A 7661-nucleotide genomic window follows, 5' to 3' on the forward strand; every position below is an offset into this window, starting at 1 on the left:
TATACTACAGGGCTACAGTAACCAAAATAGCATGGTACTGTTATAAAAACAGACACATGGATCAATGGAACAAAATAGAGAGCCCAGAAATAAGAACACACACCTATGACCATCTGTTCTTTGACAAAGCTGACAAAAACAAGAAATGGGGAAAGGACTCCCTATTTGATAAATGATGCTTGGATAACTGGCTAGCCACATGCAAAAGACTGAAATGGGACCCTTTCCATAGACCAAAATCAACACAAGATGGTTTAAACACTTAAATATAAAACCCCAAAATATAAAAATCCTGGAAGACACCTAGGCAATACAATTCTGGACATAGAAACAGGTAAAGATTTCATGATGAAGACACCAAAAGCAATTGCAACAAGAGCAAAAATTGATGAATGGAATCTAATTAAACTTAAAAGCTTCTGCACAGCAAAAGAAACCATCAACAGAGTAAACAGACAACCTACAGACTCTGAGAAAAAATTTGTAAAGTATGCATCAGATGAAGGTCAAATATCCAGCATCTATAAGAAACTTAAACAAATTCACAAGAAAAAAAAATCCCATTAAAATGTGGGCAAAGGACATGAACAGACACTTTTCAAAAGATGGCATATGTGCAGCCAACAAGCATATGAAAAAAAGTTCAATATCACTGATCATTAGAGAAATGCAAATCAAAACCACAATGAGATACCATCTCATGCCAGTCAGAATGGCTGTTACTAAAAAGTCAAAAAATAACAGATGCTGGCAAGGTTGCAGAGAAAAAAGAACACTTACACACTGTTGGTGGGAGTGTAAATTAGTTGAACCATTGTGTAAAGCAATGTAGTGATTCATCAAAGAGCTAAAAACAGACTACCAGTTGACCCAGCAATCTCATTACTTGGTATATACTCAGAGAAATACAAATCATTCTACCATAAAAATGCACATGAATGTTCATTGAAGCACTGTTCACAATAGCAAAAACAGAAACAACCTAAATGCCCATCAATAACAGACTGGATAAAGAAAATCTGTACATATACAACATGGAATACTATGCAGTCATAAAGAAGAATGAGATCATGTATTTTGCAGGAACATGAATGGAGCTGGAAGCCATTATCCTTGGCAAACTAATGCAGAACAGAAAACCAAATACCACATGTTCTCACTTATAAGCGTGAGCTAAATGATGAGAATTCATGGACACAAAGAAAGGAATAACAGACACTGGGGCCTACTTAAGGGTGAAGGGTGGGAGGAAGGAGAGAAGCCGAAAAAATAACTACTAGGTACAATGCTTAGTCCCTGGGTGATGAAATAATCTGTACAACAAACTCTCATGATTTGAGTTTACCTATAAAACAAACCTTCACATGTACCCCTGAACTAAAGCAAAAGTTAAAAAAAAAAAGAAGGTAAAAAAAATCTGGAGATGAAATGCAAACTACCCAGATTGATTAATATTAGATATAAGAAAAGTAAGATATTTTAAAAACTGATGGTAGTATCATCAAGAACAACTCTCATCAGATGGAACAAAAAATTTTAGTGAGGCTACAAAAGTCTGAAGGGGTTATGGCTCTCTTCACAAGGCATCTGTTGTTGTTGTTGTTGTTTTTTCTCTATTTCATTTATTTCTGCCCTTATATTGCTTTCTCTTTTTTCTTGATGTATTTTGTTGCTTTTGCCAAGTTCTTAGAGATGCTAAAAGTTTAGCTGATTTGTTTTCAGTCTTTCTCATTCTTTTGAAAATATTTGAGAGCTAGAGGTTGCATTTCCCTTTGTATCCCATAAATACTGGTTTTTTGTATTTCACTATAAATATTTTGTAATTTCCTTTATTAATTATTTTATAGTCTCAAATGTTTTCAGTCATATGTGATTTTTATTTGTATGCATAGAGATGTTTTTAGCTAGTCTGACTTCTATTGATTAGCAAGAGAGTCTACTATGGCCCCAAAGATAATTGACACAGATACTTCTATTCAGAGCACATACTTAACAAGAGGAAAATATGCATATTAAGACACAACTCATTGTTTCTCAGGAAGTAATCAAGGTACAAAGGACAACTGTCAACTGAACAAACAAACAACCATTCTTAGTATAAAAGCCTCCATCCACAAATGACCTTTACTCAATTCCCATTCCTAAAAGAATCTGGTAGGAAGGCTATAAGAAACTTTCTCTCACTAATCTTTCTTATTTGCCAGCTTAGATTTTAAGTTGCTTCTTGGCTACCAAAATGCCTAGACAGAGTAACTGACAAGAATTCAACTGACAGGTAGTTTGACCAGACCCGGAGGAAGGATTCCTTCAAAGGTAGGTACCTGGGAATTCACAAATTAAGACTTTTGAATAGAGAATCAAGGTTATTTTCTTAAACATTGCATTTCTAGTGATTATGTAAAAATTCACTGGTAAAATAGCATTTCTAAATGTTCTTTTAGATTAAAATATGATTAGTGATACAATTTTATTTTTCTAATCTTCAGTGTAATTTAACTGTAAGACAAAAAAAAAATTCATGAGATTTCATAGGAGTAATACTAGTGAAATCCACATTCTACCTAATTTACCATGTCTTGATTTTCTCTCCTACTGGCAAATAATTTTTTAACATTAGTGATATTTCCTGTCTACCTGACATTAGTCGTAATATAATTCACTGTATGGGGAGCTGTGTTGCTACTTTTCAGTATGTAATGGTTATATCTAGTTTATTTACATTTTTGGCTAAGAAAAACTCCAAATATAAGAAGGAAGAAAAAATCGGGAAAATCTTTGATATCCCAGAGGAAAAAAAGCCTTGCCCTAGATAAGGTCTTAGATGCAGTGAAACCAAGAACATATGAGAAAAATGTTTTTACAATAGACTTTCTTCTTTGTCTTGTATTTACCTATAAATACAAAAAAAATAAGACTGTAATGCTTCATTTCCTGACTTACCACTATGTCTGAATTAAGCCACAGAACTTAGAGTTGAAAAGTCCTGATTCAAATACTAATTTATTCACTTTGTAGATTTGTGGCTTTGGACAAGGCAATTAAACCTTTTCCTTGATTAATTGTGAAGATAATACCAGCTCATCGGTAATTCATAATGATTAAATAAAGGATTTATAGAAAGTACATGCACATGGGAATAAAAGTCTGATACTCTTTTCGTAAAACTGCTAGGGCAGCTAGAGTTGCCCTTATCCTGAGTAGAGAAATAAGATCATCTCCTAAATTCTTTCCAATGATACCAATCTATGTTTCTAAGATTCTGAATTCAATAGGCAATCTTTTAATTATACCAACTATCTATTAGAAATGTAGACCAATCAGCCCTCAGAAAATCCACACAAAACATTTATATTTGATTCTTAACTACCCTATATGGTTGCACTTGAACATGATAATAGATATTTATTAAATCTAATAAGATTTAGCTACATGTTTTCCCTTACTATTCATAGCATATTGTGGAAATATTTTTTGAAATTCAAAACCAAGACTTTTATTTATTTATTTTTTAAGCAGGGTTTTTTTACTTTTTTTTTTTTCCCCCTTTTCTTTTTGAGATGGAGTCTCATTCTGTCTCCCAGGCTGGAGTGCAGTGGTGCCATCTCGGCTCACTGCAACCTCAGACTCCTGGGTTAAGCAATTCTCCTACTTCAGCCTCCCAAGTAGCATGGATTACAGGTGAGCACCTCCACACCCAGCTAATTTTTATATTTTTAGTAGAGATGAGGTTTCACCATGTTGGGCAAGCTAGTCTCAAAATCACAACCTCAGGTGATCCCCCTGCCTTGACCTCCCAAAATGCTGGGATTATAGGCATGAGCCACCATGCCCGGGCTTTTTTAACTTTTATTTTAAGTTCAGGGCTACAATTGCAGGTTTATTACATAGGTAAAGTTGTGTCATAAGGGGTTTTTTGTACATATTATTTCATCACCCAGGTATTAAGCCTAGTACCCCTTAATTATTTTTCCTGATCTGCTCCCTTCTCCCATCCACCACCCTCCAAAAGGCCCCAATGAATGTTGTTCTCCTCTACGTGTCCATGTGTTCTCATCACTTAGCTCCCACCTATAAGTAAGAACATGTAATACTTGGTTTTCCATTCCTGCATTAGTTTTCTAAGGATAATGGCCTCCAGCTCCATCTATGTCACTGCAAAGGACATGAACAGACACATTTCAAAAGAAGACATACATGCAGCCAACAAACATATGAAAAAAAAAAAGCTCAACATCACTGATCATTAGAGAAATGCAAATCAAAACCACAGTGAGACACCAGTCACAATGGGTATTATTAAAAAGTCAAAAAATAATAGATGCTGGTAAGGTTGTGGAGAAGAAAGAGTGCTTATACACCATTGGTGGGAGTGTAAATTCATTCACCCATTGTGAAAGACAGCGTGGCAATTCCTCAAAGACCCAGAGGCAGAACTACCATTCGACCCAGCAATCCTATTACTGGGTATATACCCAAAGGAAATTGTTAATTATTAACAGTCAGTTTACCAAAAATGCTGTAGTATTCATTCTACTATAAAATATGTATATAGTAGCTTAATTATATTTCCTAACATTAAAAAATAATTAAAATATTCTATTATACTTTATACAGTTCAATATGTAGCACATTTGTCTACAATTCTAACAACCATGTCTTTCAGTGATTACTTTGTTAAACTGTTCTTCAAAACTGTCATTATTCTGGAACAAATAAAGAGGATCTTTTACGACAACTGAAATGGACATTTCTTGTGCTTACTTTCAAACAACAGCTAGAGGCAATGAGAATGTCCTACCTGACCCTGAGTCTATTGGCTTTTATGACTTCTTTCTCAATAAGTACTCATGAGTCAGTTGATCCACCTTTATATTTAATTGTAAGTAAAAAAATAATTAGTTTGGAGATGGATAGATAGACCCTTTTACAACTGAAGAAGAGAACATACCATGGCAGTTCTGCTTTCACCTTTCATATTCTCAGACTTAATACTTGGGTGTTGAATTTTCTTAACGTTGCATTTTACCTTTTTCTACCGTTGACACCCTATGTTTATGTGTATGGCATTTAAAAATAGTGTAAAAGGCCATAAAAATCTAACTTCTTCTGAATGTCTCTCTATTACATATAATCTAATGTCTCTTAGTATGAGTGTCTCAGAATAGAAAATAAAGATAGAATTTATGGGAGCTGCTTTTTTTAATATTACACTTTAAGTTCTAGGGTACTTGTGCACAACATGCAGGTTTGTTACATAGGTATATATGTGCCATGGTGGTTTGCTGCACCCATCAACTCATCATTTACATTAGGTATTTCTCCTAACGCTATCCCTTCCCTAGTCCCCCACCCCCAACAGGGCCCAATGTGTGATGTTCACCTTCCCGTGTCCATGTGTCCTCATTGTCCAACTCCCACTTATGAGTGAGAACATCCAGTGTTTGGTTTTCTGTCCTTGTGATATTTTGCTGAAAATGATGGTTTCCAGCTTTATCCATGTCCCTGCAAAGGACATGAATTTATCCTTTTATATGGCTGCATAGTATTCCATGGTGCATATGTGCCACATTTTCTTTATCCAGTCTATTATTGATGGACATTGGGGTTGGCTCCAAGTCTTTGCTATTGTGAATAGTGCCACAATAAATATACATGTGCATGTGTCTTTATAGTAGCATGATTTATAATCCTTTGAGTATATACCCAGTAATGGGATTGCTGGGCCAAATGGTATTTCTAGCTGTAGATCCTTGAAGAATTACCACACTGTCTTCCCACTGGTTGAACTAATTTACACGCCCACCAACAGTGTAAAAGCATTCCTATTTCTCCACATCTACTCCAGCATCTGTTGTTTCCTGACTTTTTAATGATTGCCGTTCCAACTGTCATGAGATGGTATCTTATTGTGGTTTTGATTTGTATTTCTCTGATGACCAGTGATGATGAGCATTTTTTCATATGTCTGTTGGCTGCATAAACGTCTTCTTTTGAGAAGTATCTGTTCACATCCTTTGCCCAGTTTTTGATGGGGTTGTTTGGATTTTTCTTGGAAATTTGTTTAAGCTCCTTGTAGATTCTGGATATTAGCCCTTTGCCAGATGGATAGATTGCAAAAATTTTCTCCCATTCTGTAAGTTGCCTGATCACTCTGATGATAGTTTCTTTTGCTGTACAGAAAATCCTTAGTTTAATTAGATCCCATTTGTTTATTTTGGCTTTTGTTGCCGTTGCTTTTGGTGTTTTAGTCTTGAAGTCTTTGCCCATTCCTATGTCCTGAATGGTACTGCCTACGTTTTCTTCTTGAGTTTTTATGGTGTTAGGTCTTACATTTAAATTTTTAATCCATCTTGAGTTAATTTGTGTATAAGGTGTAAGGAAGGGATCCAGTTTCAGCTTTCTACCTATGGCTAGCCAGTTATCCCAACACCATTTATTGAATAGGGAATCCTTTCCCCATTGCTTATTTTTTTCAGATTTGTCAAAGATCAGATGGTTGTAGATATGTGATGTTATTTCTGAGGCCTCTGTACTGTTCCATTGGTTTGGATATCTGTTTTGGTACCAGTACCATGATGTTTTGGTTACTGTAGCCTTGTCGTATAGTTTGAAGTCAAATATCATGATGCCTCTAGCTTTGTTCTTCTTGCTTAGGATTGTCTTGGCAATGAGGGCTCTTTTTTGGTTCCATATGAACTTTAAAGTAGTTTTATCTAGTTCTGTGAAGAAAGTCGGTGGTAGCTAGATGGTGATAGCATTGAATCTATAAATTACCTTGGGCAGTATGGCCATTTTTATGATATTGATTCTTCCTATCCATGAGCATGAAATGTTCTTCCATTTGTGTGTATCCTCCTTTATTTTGTTCAGCAGTGGTTTGTAGTTCTCCTTGAAGAGGTCCTTTACATCCCTTGTAAGTTGGATTCCTAGGTATTTTATTCTCTTTGTAGCAATTGTGATTGGTTGTTCACTCATGATTTGGTTCTCTGGTTGTCTGTTCTTGGTGTACAGGAACACTTGTGATTTTTGCACATTGATTTTGTATCCTGAGACTTTGCTGAAGTTGCTTATCAGCTTAAGGAGATTTCGGACGAGATGATGGGGTTTTCTAAATACACAATCATGTCATCTGCAAAGAGGCAATTTGACTTACTCTTTTCCTAACTGAATATTCTTTATTTTTTTCACTTGCCTGATTGCCCTGGCCAGAACTTCCAATGCTATGTTGAACAGGAGTGCTGAGAGAGGGCATCCTTTTCTTGTGCCAGTTTTCCAAGGGAATGCTTCCAGCTTTTGCCCATTCAGTATGATATTGGCTCTAGGTTTGTCATAAATAACTCTTATTATTTTGAGACACGTTCCATCACTACCTAGTTTATTGAGAGTTTTTAGCATGAAGTGGTGTTGAATTTTGTCCAAGACCTTTTCTGCTTCTATTGAGATAATCGTGTGGTTTCTGCCATTACCTCTGTTTATGTGATGGATTACGTTTTTTGATTGGCGTATGTTGAACCAGCCTTGCATCCCAGGGATGAAGCCCACTTGACCATGGTGGATAAGCTTTTTGATGTGCTGCTGGATCCGGTTTGCCAGTATTTTATTGAGGATTTTTGCATCGATGTTCATCAGGGATATTGGTCTAAAATTCTCTTTTTTTGTTG

General features: G+C 35.6%; 1 protein-coding gene across 2 annotated transcripts in view; it reads left to right on the forward strand.

Annotated features, from left to right (window-relative positions):
• Window positions 1–2124: 2124 nt before the first annotated feature.
• The window catches only part of MUC7 (mucin 7, secreted), a 28224-nt gene continuing 22687 nt past the window's right edge, over window positions 2125–7661 (forward strand). Inside the window, exon 1 of one of the 2 annotated variants that reach the window (XM_011927102.1) lies at window positions 2125–2313. The gene's annotated coding sequence lies outside the window, so the exon portion shown is untranslated. The remainder of the gene's footprint in view (window positions 2314–7661) is intronic. The other variant, XM_011927108.1, reaches the window with a different exon arrangement.

Source organism: Colobus angolensis, unplaced genomic scaffold, assembly GCF_000951035.1.
Source record: "Colobus angolensis palliatus isolate OR3802 unplaced genomic scaffold, Cang.pa_1.0 Scaffold70, whole genome shotgun sequence".
NCBI lineage: Eukaryota > Metazoa > Chordata > Mammalia > Primates > Cercopithecidae > Colobus > Colobus angolensis.